General features: G+C 41.2%; 1 protein-coding gene across 13 annotated transcripts in view; it reads right to left on the bottom strand.

Annotated features, from left to right (window-relative positions):
- LOC105423912 (bromodomain adjacent to zinc finger domain protein 2B) overlaps positions 1 to 14,658 on the bottom strand; it is a 151,512-nt gene that overhangs the window by 126,006 nt on the left and 10,848 nt on the right. The gene's annotated exons all lie outside the window — the stretch shown is intronic.

Genomic DNA, 14,658 nt, shown 5'->3' with positions numbered 1-14,658 from the left:
GTCGGTACGAATCTTATTACGTCCTTCTCGCACTTGCGCATACATGCGCGATCGTTTTCATTACATAATATTGTCGTAGTCACTTAAGATATATCTCCGAATATTTCTATTCAAAGCATGAAACGAATTACAAATTTAATGTTAATAAAAGTTTTCACATACATTTTCAATAAGTCTTTTACTATATATTGATGATGTATGTTTGATGTATTATTCGATTATATTTTTTACGTTTGAACTATTTCTTACTATTAATAAACAAATGATGTCGTACACATGACAAATACGGTCGGTTTTCGAGTCGGTTTGCAATTCGTACCTTGATGCGAGACACGGACGTCGGTCGTTGCGACGATACATTCCAATTTCACACGCGACTCGAACGAACGAAAGAACGTACCCAATGCCGGCTTATCGTTTTGTTTCATCTTTCATATCGTATGGTAAATGTCGCGCGATTCGGAGCGCGGCACGAAACGTACGTGCTTCTACGAGCAACACTCGCTTCCGGATAGCCCAGTCTCTTTTCCTCTCCCTCTCTCTCTCTCTCTCTCTCTCTCTCTCTCTCTCTCTCTCTCTCTCTCTCTCTCTCCGCTCCTTTCTAGACTTTCACGCAACATCTCGCATCTCACCGCATGTTTCCCTCGATACCGGGAGAGCACGTGATTGTCTCTACAAGATGTTCAGTATCGCGATATCTTGTATCATGGATCTGTCCACGAATTTTGAGTCTTTTCATTCCATCTAGAGAAATCTCAATTATATAAACACCAATTTTCTTAACGAGATAAAATCTCGTTATTGTAGTTTGAGCTCTATATAGATAAATAAAATTCAAAATTAAATGAAAAACACTAAATTAAATAATGACTGGATGTATATCGCCTACTGACTATTTTTTATAGCGTTGAATTCGAGTTTTCAATTATTTTTTTTTTTTTTTAAAATGCCTGATCCCAAATCGATTTCGTAGAAAAGATTGTAACAATTCTAACAATACTAATCGTAAAATTGTTAAAAAAATGGTACCAGCGTGCGATCACAAAATCAGTAAAAAAAAAAAAAAAAAAAACCTGGGACTGAAATACCTGGAACAAACCATGTGTAACTCGCCGCTCTCGAGCGCAATATCAGCCGACCCGATTTTTCATCGTTCCTATTTTACGCGTAACTGCATAATCGACGATGTCCGTAATAAATTCGCAATACCGCGCCGTAAATTGCCAATGCCGGTGGTTTATCCGGATCTCGTCTGGACACCGCGTTTCGACGATGTACGTTTTATAGACGTTTCAACGTCAACGGCATTATTGTCATCCGCTGAAGTGACTATTACGGTAGTTGATTAATTTCTTACTTAAAAATAAATTCTAAAGGTTATTGACAGACTTGTTCATAAAATCTTTTCGATCGGAGCATCATAAATAACCATTAGCCTGTTGGCTGCTTCCTGTTGTCTGGATTTTTCAGATAACCGTGTAGTCGATTACTTTTTTCGTTACTTTAACATTATACATGCTAATTATTTTTGTAGAAAGTGATAAAAACTGATTTTAAATTAATTAAAAAAGAATAACACTAACTGGTCATTTAAACGTATAATTTTTCTTGAAGATTAATGGCTTCTAAAAAGTTGTTTGCAAATTTATCTCTCTCGCATACCATTCATCCGTATTATTAATTGAAAAATACAATTGTGCGCAACAGTAAATTTTGAAAAAAAAAAAAAAAAATACATATTTTTCAATTCTTTTAAATTAGAAGATCAGACAAATTAATCATTTCACGAAAAAAAAACAGTTTTATCTGATCAGATTTGGTTGTCTCGCACATTAATATTTTTACACGTATATATTTAATATAACGGATAGATAATATTGAATGACAAACACTAAACGGCCGAGTCGACGGCAGATGATACGTCCCATTATTTCGAGTCCACTGTGGGACATTTGTATCATTATAATACAAATTTATGCGTTATCGATGCAATAAATATAACGACTGATATAGCGGGCGCGAGGCTGACGGAAGAAAATCAAGAATAAACGATACGCAATGATAGCGTTGCACACCTGAAAGCGTTGCAAGATAACATTGCGTTACGTTGCGGACCGATTTGTTCGTGCAACGAAACGTGATATATTGCAGCTAATAACCGTTTACGTTCGGGCAGCAAATATACGGGTGTCGATGTTATTCGATGACTTCAGAGATAAATACCGATATCAGTTGTTAAGACTTTTTGCTAAGCGACGGCTGGATAACTCGAGGAAAAAGTGCTGTATATGTTAATGAATACGTAAAGCTGTGACATGTTGTTTTTTTTTTTTTTTCAAATTTTTTAGAACTAAATCACAATCAATATTATATTGATCAAGTCAACATTTAAAATCTATCGAATTTATGTTTACAATGTTCTAGATAAATATTGAAAGCATTAAACTACTCGGTATTCTGTACGATATTCCAAAATATAAATGCATCTTGGCTTAATAAAATATTAATAGTATATTTTGAAACTGCAAAATAGAAAAATCGTGATAGAATATTGCAATTTTTCTCAAAAGAATAATTGAATATAAATAGCTGAATATAGAAAGTGAGCAGCGAGTATGTATAAATTCAAGTACTTACAACTCCAACTTCCAGTAGAAGTACGAAAGCCTTCAACTGGTGCTAATTTAATATCATTACAAGTAGTTACCACACAATACTGAGAGACTTCTAGCGAATAAGCTTTACACCATTGTACGTAACAAAGAATCGATTTTAATCAATCAACAGCAATCTTGATGTTATCTCATGCAAAATCAATACATCTTAAGTTGGCACTCTGAGTACTCGGAAATCAAAGCTTAGCAAAAAGTCATCTTTTCCAATCGATTTAATTGATTTTTACATGGAGATTTTTACATACGCACATTGGCGTAATCAATGAAGAATTTTACTTAAATAAAAAGCAAAAGCAAAAAATGTTCACGTGTGCATTTTGGTGCTATCCATTTCGTTCAAAAGTCGGAAAGAGACATTCACGCGGAGAATAGAGGATTTCCTCGGCTCTCAAAGCTATCTCAGTTAGCGCCATATAAATGCGAGTCGTTTATGTACCGTGCAAGGTCACCACTATCGTCATCGTCGTCGCTACCGATCTCGCCAGTGCGATCGGTACGGTGCGTCGACCATAAATCCGGACGAATGCACCCGCATTCGACCGTGAATTAATTATCAATGAATTATGCGCGAAGTATAAGAATGTGAAATACACGACACCGAATGTGAATGAAAAACGTTAATGAACATTATAAATCTTATGCTTATGTCATTATGCCATGAGTCATTTCTTCTTAATATTAATAATTATCCCACGTTTTAAAAATTAATATTCTTTGGGTATTCATCGATACAAGTGCATTACTATTTATACATCCCGTTATTATATTTATCACGCGAAAGCGAAAGATGCGACAACAATTTGTTCGTTTGCTCGCGAAGTCCTTAGCCTCGTCCGCGAGGCGAGTAGCAATAAAGTAGCGACCACGGTCACGATACCGTAAGAGGAACAACAGGCAGAAATTAGCCGGAAGCGTTACGCGCTGCGGTGATATATCTCGCGGGGCAACCTCGAAGACAAACGTAAACGTGGCTCAAGCAGCCATCAAATATCTATTAAGCACATTTTTGCCATGTAATATAAGAGAAGGAGAAAAACTGACCATTATTGTTATATTAATACGTACACTAATATAATACTTTAAGATGCGTTATATACTAATATATTTTAAAATATATCAACTTTTCAAACAATAGCTAGGGAAATGGTAGCGGCAGATTTTTTTTTATGACAAAATTACATTTCAATATCCGTAGAAACTTTCGAGAAACAGAAATTCCACTCTTCGAAAATTTAATTATCTCCATATCGAACATTAAGACACTTCTTTCATTCTGAAAGTACGTAGCTTCACGTAGCCATATAAATAGCTTCCCGACAACTTGATAGCTCCCCTCTCCCAAAAGGTTCTTACTAGAATCGAAAAAGGACTCAAGTGGAACATCTCACAGGAGCGGATTCGCGTTGGTTCGCGGGCGGGAGAAGCAGGCGGCTGTTAAGAGCGGCGGAATACCTGAAGAACGGGTTGGAAAAAAACGTGCACCGGCGAGCGTGGAAGGAACGAGTGCGAACGTAGAGAGAGAAGCGGGAGAAGAGATGCGCACGATCGAGAGGAACGACAGAAAGAGATAAAAGAAAAAGGAAAGAAGAGGTAACGGAGAAGAGAGGAATCCGATCGAGCTCGCTGAATTTTATCCGAAACTCGATGCGACCTCTTCTTCCTTTCCCTTCCCAGCCTCCTCTGCCTCCTCCTTCCCCTTTTCGACATCTTCAACCTTTCATTTTATACCTCTCTCCCTCATGCTTTCTACTTCCACCTTTACAGCTTCGTCCACCTTCTGTTTTCCCATCTCCTTTCTCGTCCCATCGTCTATCTCCTTCTCTCTTTTGTCTCGTCGCAATATAATTCACTCTACTACCAGATATAGAGTGAAGTGTAGTCGGCAAAGAAAAAGAGAGAAGGCGAGATATGATGCTACGAGAAAAGAAAGATAGAAACGACAGTCGGCGAATCTCCATGCTAACGACAAAGCTGTCCTAATTATTCGTCGAGTGTCAGTAAAGAAGAGACACCCACCTCCCCCCCGCCCTCCCTCCGCGGAAGCAAAAAGGAGGTAAAGAAGATGAGGAGGGAGGTTCGGTGGGTGGACGCGCGAGAGTAAAGCCGTTTCACCTCATGGCAAATGAGCGACTGTTTATATATCGATCACCGGAGGTCACGACATCAACGGATAGATAAATGTGGAAATATACGTACGCACGCGCACGCGCACGCGCGCGCGCGCGCGCACACACACACACACACACACACACACACACACACACACACACACACACACATGTAGCATATCACGGTACGTAGGTATACACGGACGGGCTCACGATTACGGGCGACCGCGCACCAGAAGCGCGGACAGGCGCAGCCTGGAGAGGAAAACAATAGTGAGGCAAAGGAGACGAGAGAGAAATAGGGAGAGAATCGCGCGGAGAGGACAGAAGAGTGAGGAGGACGTGCGACGAATCAGCGGCTTTACGTTGCGGCGCGGAACGGAGCGGTGACTTGAGCTCGCTCGCTCGCTCGCTCACACGCACACCGACAGAGCGGGCACTTCCGCGTATAAATGCGGATGAGTGCTCCTCGTTCGCCGGCAGCATCGTTGAGAACGCCTCGCGGCTCGCGGCGCACGGCTACTGAGGAAACTTGTTTAATCCGTACGACTTTCGAAGCGACATAGCAACACTAATACACATGTGTATATATATATATATATATATATATATATATATCATTAGCTTTAAAAAAGTATATTATCCTTTACGCATTTAAATATTAAAAGGATCGATGGAAAATTTTCCAACCGTCTTGCCGCCGCGTCTTACGCAGCTTGAGGGAATGAGATTAGCATAAAATAAGCATTAACAGAGGAAGTGCCAACAGGGAATTGAGATTAATATCCTGTTTATTAATGATTGATATACGGGATATACACATTTATGGAATAAATGCGTATATATCGATGATAAATGTTAAGCCGTATCTCCGTCATGTGCCGGCCGACATAAAGCCAGTGGACACGTTTTGTATGTAGAGATGTGTCAGACTTCGCTAATTGGCGTACTGATTTCGGCAGGGACTGTCTGACACAATCTCCATATACAAAACATGCCAATCGGCTTTGCCGGTCGACGTGAATGGAGGACACGATTTTAGAGAGAACTGCCATATTAAACATAGAATGCCAGACTAGGATTTATTGGATCGAATCTCGCACATGCATCCGTTTTCTTTCTAATAAAGTTCCTAAACGCTGTCGTGTAAACGCGAACATAATTCTCCGCTCGAATCTATAATTCGTACATAAACATATCACTTAAAGCCTAATCAATTTGACGAGAAGAACATAGAAATGATGCCGCTTGAAGAGACTAGTGAGCCGAAAAAAATGGCATGAGATTCATAGCACTCCACAGTGACATTTATGTCACAACAGACAGATAATAAATAAATATGAATAATATTTCAAGATTAACACGTTATACATGAGTGGTGCTCGTCACGACTCCATCACGACCGTGTATTCGTTATTAACCCTCATTCATCTCGAATTCACCGCTGATATCTACTCTTGAATCCTGAAGGCGAAGTCATAAACTAGATGACGTATCCAAGAAAGCTTTTCGCCTTTCCCTCTCATATATACATTCTGAATTATCTAATAGACACCGGAGACCGGAGCGATGCGGTGACACAAGTTGACATGATGTTTCGCCGGTTCGGTAGGTAAACGAGAGATCGTCGATTTATAAACCATGTTATTAGCTAGCCGTAACCGAGCTCGTCAACTATTCAGAAACGGCACGTCCGATTCGTCTCTCGCGAGGGCCCGCGCGTTTCGGCCTGATCGAGCGTAGTTTCGTTCCGCATCAGCGCGAGGGAGAGAGACCCGGGGTCTCTTCCCGCTTCTCTCCCTCGACTCTCCTTCGGCCGGGCTGGTTTCGATCGTGCGAACGAACCATCCGTAGCCCACCAACCAACGATGGAATCGTGTTCCGTGAGTCCGTTGGGTTTGCGCGCGCGAGAGAGCCCGCCGCCGCCGCCGCTTCTCTCCCCCTGGCCTTTGCCACCCTCCCCTACTTCTCTCTCTCACGGAGTATTGAACGAACGAGCGCGAGCAGAGAGGAACCAGGAGACCAGAGGCAGCGTAGCGGCGACCGAGAGTGAGAACGAACGAATGCCGCGTGGCGAGCGCGGAAGGGAGAGAGAACGCGAGAAAGAGACAGAGATGTGGAGAAACGAGCTGGGTCGCGTCGATGAGAGAAAGAGGAAGTGAGAGGAGACGGATAAAGACACGGGAGAAAGAGAGAAGGATGGAGCCGATGTGAAGCAGGGTAGCCTGGCGGCATACAGCATAGCCAGAGAGACGTGTCGGTTCTGTGGATCCCTCCTTCTCCCATTACCACCTCACCCCTTTCTCCATCACTCCCTCTTTCTCTTTCTCCCTCCCCCCCACCCCTCTTTCTCTCTTTCTATACGTTCCACGTTTTGTCTTCGGTCTCTCTCAGTCCCGTTTCCGACACGACCGCCCGCTACGGCTCTTCCTCTTTCTCCTCATCGCACACAGTTTCTCTCGCTCCCGCTCCCGTTTCTCCGCTCTCGCTTCAGCTAACCTACCTCCGCTCGTAGCGCGCTAAAGTTCTCTCTGAAATGCGACGGTAACACCCTCTCTCTCCCTTCGACCCCTTCGCCCGCAATCCCTTCCTAGCTCATCTGTTGTCTCCCTCGCTCCCACGCTGCTTCTTCTCGGCGATCCCTTCCGCGGTCCAATCGCGACCCGCTGTGCCGTCCAGATTACGGGACGAGTGAAGAGCCGAAAAGTGAGAGAGATGGGGAGAGAGATGGGGAGAGAGAGAGAGAGAGAGAGAGAGAGAGAGAGAGAGAGAAAGATCGAGCGAGAAGGCAATGCGAGAAAAGCGGAGTGAAAGACGGAGACATGGACTGTGCGTCATCATCAGTGTTGTCGTCATCTTTGTCGTCGTCATTTCCGCGCCGAGTCGGGATATAGTATCTCTTGCAGCAACCTCCGTCTCTCCTCCTCGTACCTCTTGAGTGTTCTCGCATGAGCGGAGAAGCCGAGCGAAATGCCGGCGTTTTTGCCAGTCGCCCCAGTCATAGCTGGTTTCTTAGGCTCAGCGCAAATCCCAAGATATCCAGCGAGTCCAAATGAGCGGTTTAGGTTTAGAGCGACGTCTCGAGAAGCGTTCTCGCGTGAGAAAAATCGAGAGATAATCAATGGAAAAAAAAAAAAAAAAAAAAAAAAAAGGAGAAAAGAGGAAAGGGGAGGAGAATGAGAGGGAAAGAGAAGAAGAGAGAGAGAAAGGACATCTTCGGTCGAAGGGTTGGTCGACAGGAATGCAAATTGGGAGCCACATGTAGGAACGTCCGTCGAAATCGGTTAAGGGGGCGCGACGATTAAACGTTTCTATGTATGGCTTCTATCTGCGGATTGTCTCGGCAGATTGGCATTGTGCTATCGATCTGCAGCGAAGACATCAAAACATGGTAGATTATGCATGAGATATTAGTTCGGGATCAATACGTTTAGATAGCAAATAGATTCGTAAATGAGACCTATAAACATTCGGTATCTTTCAAATTAGAATATTTTTTCTAACTTGGCTATACATTTCTTATTCAATTTTTAATATAAAATTTTAAGATTTAAAAAAGTCAAATGTTAAAAATGTTTAATTGAAGTTGTAGTAATTCTCATTGATTTACATTTTAAGAAATATACGAAAAATACAAATGTTTCTCTTTCTCTCGTATATGTTATATATTCTCTAATATGTTGAAATAATATAGAATATATCAAGCTGAGAAATAGGTAACATCTCTCGTAGCAGTAGTTCGATGATGAAATATGATTGCTAACAGACACAAAATTAGAATTAGCGCAGCAATTTACTTATCACTCATCCTCAGTAATAATATATGCTGTGATATCTGGAAATCATAGTCGGTGATCATACGCAATGGAAAGCGGTGCAGAAATTAATGTGAGGTGACATAACGGAGAAGGGATAGCGGACAATTAAAATCGAATATAGGTAATCGATAAGATTGGGGGACATGCAACATGAGCGGCACGAGAAAGAGGAAGAGGAGAAGGGAGAAAGAGGAGGGAGGAGGGGGGGAACGAGGGGGGGGGGGGAGAGAGAGAGAGAGAGAGAGCGCGAGGAGGAAGTCGGCGGCGACGGCGTCGATCGGGAATATCGAATACATTAATCAATAACGCGCGCGAGAGGACCGGTTCGTCTCTCGGGTTAAAACGGGGAATGAACGTTGTGGGAGAACGGTATATCAATAGAAGACGGCGGCGGACGGCGAATCGTATAATGCAGAAAACCTGAATAGCGTATTTGTCAGCCTCGTTCTCGCCGAGCCATTCAATGGCTGATATGTCACAATTAATGATGGTCCCTACTTGCATCTTCCGTTCGTACATAGTCTTCCAAGTATTTCATCTTTCCACGTCAATTTGAGGCGAATTCGAGGACGTAAGTTATCGCAAGTTATCGTTGATCATTAAAGAATTTGCAACAGACAAAATTAAAATTTAGATAATTTCAGAGATAGATCGAATATTATTAACAAATTTTTCTATAATGTGTATTATATTTATTCTTGGAAATAACGGGGGGGGGAGGGGGGAGGACTTGGAAAAATCGCTACTTTGAGAGTTTCTTTCTTTATCGCACCTTTCATTGTTTTGGATTACACTTCAAATAGAAAAGGTAAAATTCACAGAATAAAGAATCTGATACTTTAAGTATCTTATGCCCGAGATTTTAATAAATCTCGTTTGCCTCGCTCGCTCTTTAGAACCGTTAAAAAAGTAACTTATACAAGCAGCTAGTATATTCATCCGAGAAAAGTACGCAAAAGAGGATTACATCACGCGTACACGTCCCATTCACTGTACTTTTGAAAGTTTTTTATGGGCGTAAAATTCATCCTGCTTGATTATAACGTCTAACTATTTGTAGCACACGGTATAACGTAAATATCAACGAATAGAAAGAAAGGGAGGAATTATCGTAAAATTAATCGAGCGCGACAACAAATACAATTTTTTTTTTTAAATTATTTGTAAAATTAGACGCGCTACAGGTAATTACAATCTTAAGCTTCTTTACTTCAATTAGCATGAACTTATACACTTATAAACGGGGAATGCCAACATTCCGAGCTGCTGACAGCCAAAAGAGAAAACATAACCGCACGATCCGATGCATCCCGCGCATCCTTAACACGTTTAACGCATAACAGCTGACGTGCGATCAAACTTCGCGCATAAAGATCGCGGGCGATCTCTCGCGGCGAGGGGGGAACATATCGTGGAATCGATTCCGTGGACGATTCCCCCGTCGTCTCTGTCGATGCGATAAAAATGCTGGAAAGTTTTTCGGCTGACGTCCGTCAGCACGGGGCGGAGTCTACGGGGCATCGGTTTTTTTACCAGGAGACCGTTCTCCATTTTTTTTAAGACAGCTGCGCGAACGACGCGGAATTATTGTGCACTCTCGTACCGCGTGCGCACGCTCCTGCCCGCTCGATACGCGCGCACGTATCTCTGTGTGTGTGTGTGTGTGTGTGTGTGTGTATGTGTGTGTGAGTGGCACGAATCTGTGCCACACACATATATCGAGTTTCAAGAGGCACGTTACGACGCGCAGCGTCGACCTTCTTATATGGAATCGCGTGCGAGCAGGTACGCTTGAGAAACGGCCGAGGGGAAATAAAATACGCGCGCCGACCGGTGCGTATATGCGCGCATACGCGTCGCGAGGCGAATCGCTCTAGCTCGACCGACCGTTCCTTCGTTCGTTCCTTCGTTAGTTAGTGTAAAAATACCACTATCATCGCGTGAGCTCTTCATCGGGCGTCCTATCACGTGTGAAAAAGTAATAACGTTCAAGTTACGTTAATTTACGAATTTTCTCTTATCCGCGCACGCGGATTCCTTCTCTATTTCTCGCTCGATATCCATATCTCGGTCGATCTGTGTCATTTCATCGGATATTGCATAAATTATAACTTACACAACGTACATAAGCTATATATACCTGTTTAGTACAACACACGCGAGACGTCACTTGGGATTTCCATGGCGTGGATTACCGCGGAAGAAGTAAAAAGACTTGATATCGTGCATGTGTCACACCTGTCGGCGAATTCATGTAAATGGAGCAGCGTATAATATGCGTAGTACCTAAATTTGTTACATGTGGGTTAGTTTCTGCGCGAACCAAGATTTCCAAAGTCGATTAGCATACGCGACACGAAATCGTTTTCGATTTGTTCCGACACATCAGAAAGCGGTGAAAGCGAAAAATGCGAGAAAAAAATGATGAAACACGATACTCTCGTAAATGCATTAATCGCTCATTTATTTCCTATATTTTATATGAAAATTGCGAAATTTAATGAATCGCGATTGCATCAAGAATAAAAAGAATAAAATTTCGCTCACGCTCACGTCAACGGTATATTTTGCGAGTAGACATGTCAAAACATACGAGTATTCATTGCACATCACAATGATATATGCGGCACGGTTTAGTGACGAAAAGTGTTCTTCCAACAATAACATATATCATAAACTCAGCTTTACAGCACGAATTTAAAACTCTCTTTACAACCTTTCTCTTATTTATATAAAAATATTAGATTTCATTTGACATTCTTTTTACCGTTGTGTTACGACGATTGTAAATAGTCACATATATGCGAGTAACCTTGCATATATTCCGATATTTGTGCAAACTTAGTTGCACGTTCCCATCTTATTATAACTGTCGTACCGGCAATCGAACGGATGCGATCTCCGTGTCGTCGATCCATTGTTCAAGTGTATTGTATAACATCTGTCATTGATCTCTCTCGAGCCCGCGTAGAAAGACAAGGTCTGTGTTAAACGAGACAAATAATCATCATGAATGGGACCGCGGTAACAATGCGTCTCTTCGCGAGCGTCGATTGCATAAACGGCACGATAAATTATTTTTCAAGTTTCGCATCTGTTCGGTAATGCATCGAACGCGCGCAGCGCTTTTCTCCGCATTACGTTAATTTGTTGATGGTGAATCGTATATTAAATTGATTATTTCCAAACAAATCGTTCATCACAGCTATCGGAATTGCTCCAATCATTTATCCGACTCAATTCTCTCATTAGATTATACTGGAATTTGTCGATATTGCATTCGATACTGTTTACAGAAAGAAAAAGACAGAATATTAGTATTATTAAACAATCCGATATATTTTAGCAGAGATAATTGAAGACAGAGAATTATAACAAGTTTCTTGAATTTTCGAAATGTTTAAAGTTCTTAATAAACATCTTACAACACATAATGTGTTGTAACGATTCTTCGTAAAGTTTTGTATTACAAACAACGCATTTAATAATTTTGATTCCAATTAGTTACATATAATTATTAAAATCAATTGTCTAAAGAATATAAAATACCGTAATTATTGTGGATTACAAACGATTGGCGTAATTAATGGATTCGTGTAAAATAGTTTATCGTATACACACACATGTGAGCTTATCTTGCGAAAAAGCGATGAAATGGTAAATGTAGATTCACTGGCGATCCGGTGTTCTGCTTCAATTTCATGCACGTCACGGACATTCACGACACACAAATGTGCCAGTCAATTCGTATCGATCATTTGGTAGCCCTCATGTAACCGTATCTCCCCCTTCTCTGTAATGGCAACACCTAATGAGTCGATAGACGTCGTTAGACATTACGGAAATTCGATTACCACCGCATCATCGAATGTGTCGGTGTGTTTCGCGCAAAATCTTACGCACATGCTAATTCTTACTCAAACGTGAACTGTCAATGTTATACGTGCCCATTCGTTACGCAATAATATTATGCACAATATATTTAAATTAATTCATCGTGGATTCTTTTCAAGTTACAAGTGCATTATATTTAGATGCGGTGCCAATCATTAATTTAAGAAAGATCAGACAATTAATTTTTAAATTTGTAAATTTATATTTTTTTTTTACCAAAAAAAGCGATTTTTATTTGATTTTGAGTAACGAAACGTAAATCACTCGCAATCTCAATGCGCACGTTCTCATGACATCTTAAATTCTCAATAAGCAAGTAAACAAAGAAGTTATTAGTATCCAGCTAACATATGATCGTAACTGACAACAATACGACTTATTAGCATAATGGTGAGAGTGAGAGCCGATCGAGTAGTCGAGTACAGTGCCCAGAACTAACTCCACTCGACACGGTCATTGTCATTTAAATCATCCAGCATCAAAGCTAAAAGAGCGCGCCGCGCAATAAATGTTCATTGTTCTAGCGCGAACGCGGAAAAGAATAAATAAGAAAATAATAAGCGTCCAACGCAATGCGCGTTTGCATTATGAAGAAAAAAATCAAAATTTTCGTGAAAGAAATAAAAAATGAACAATTTTAATCTTTATTATACGTAAATTTATATCTTCAAAGAATATTTCTCTTGGATAGATAACTGATATTTCTTTCTTGTGTGGTTAACAACAAATAAAAACCTAATCTAATGTTTTCTACTATTGGCATAAATCGATTATTCTATTTTAATCTATATTGTCAAGATGTTACTAAAATAATGTGAAATATTTAAGATGCTCGAGATAATACTCATCAATAATTATTTATATTTTATAGATAAAAGCTTTGATTGTCTTTCTAAATGAACACAAAAATCAAAAGGTTGTACAAATTAAATTACAGTTGCTAATAAATAAATAACGCAAAATTTCATATTTGGTTTTTAACTTAAATGAACAGATTGCATGTCCTAATAGTACGTACTAAAGCTGCCTACGGTCGATCACTCGGCGTAGAAACGACCCTAACAGGGGCGGTGCCGGGCATCGCTAACGGTAAATGGAAAACTTCTGAGTCCCCTCGTAATGTCGCACGACATACAACTATCGTCCGCTCGCCGATTTTACGATCGCAATTTGCTAACGTGGAGTCGTTCCATTTCCGCGGTGATACGAATTTTATATTTAAATGGACACAATTAATTATGAACGGTCGTCGGTGAACGTTATTACGTAAAAGAAAATGCGCACATAATCGATCCTACTACTAGCGTGATATAATATATATATATATACGCGCATGCACGTCCCGTACCATAAATAGGTAAAACGCTAAATGGCACGCCTGCAACGTGCCGTATTCAATTATGCATTTGTACGAATTTCGAAAATGCGTTATGGTTTACGTAATTTGTGTTCACATCACTGAAGAATATTTGTATAACATTAAAAACACAAACATAACGAACATAATTTGCAAAATTGCCTGCTTTAACAATTTGGCAATGTAATGAGTGTCTCGCGCATGACCCGTCCTTCTCTTTCTCCCGTTTGTTTTATCTGAAAGCAGATACCGATCATAATCATTCACGACGGCAACCATTTTCGGATAGTGTCGCAAGGCTTCGTAATTTCTCGTGGATAATTATCGAACGTTTTCATCGCAACGGCACGTAACTATTCCGTACCTCTGCGAACCGCCTGTCCTCCGGAAGAGAAGCGAGGCTCCTCCGCCCGCCGCCTGTCGCCGTTTCTTCCTCTCCCCTCACCCGTCCGGCTTTTCCAGCTTTCAGACCCTCTTCGACCCGCAGCCACGCAGCAAACAACCAGACCCACGTTCGATCACCGTCGAGAACTCGAACGCATCCTTTCTCTCGCCCGTATTCTTGCCCTCCCCTCTCTCTCTCTCTCTCTCTCTCTCTCTCTCTCTCTCTCTCTCTCTCTCTCTCTCTCTCTCTCTCTCTCTCCCCTTTCTCTTTCTCTCTCTTTACCGTTCGTCTTTTGTCCTATCTTCTCGTACACACACACACACACACACACACACACACACACACACACACACACACACACACACACACAAACGTAGGCGAAACGCGTGCGCACATGCTCAGATACATTCAACAACAGGCC

The sequence above is a fragment of the Pogonomyrmex barbatus genome, unplaced genomic scaffold, assembly GCF_055798465.1.
Source record: "Pogonomyrmex barbatus isolate J1 unplaced genomic scaffold, ASM5579846v1 scaffold3, whole genome shotgun sequence".
Taxonomy (NCBI): Eukaryota; Metazoa; Arthropoda; class Insecta; order Hymenoptera; family Formicidae; genus Pogonomyrmex; species Pogonomyrmex barbatus.
This window is presented reverse-complemented; position numbering and strand designations above follow the sequence as displayed.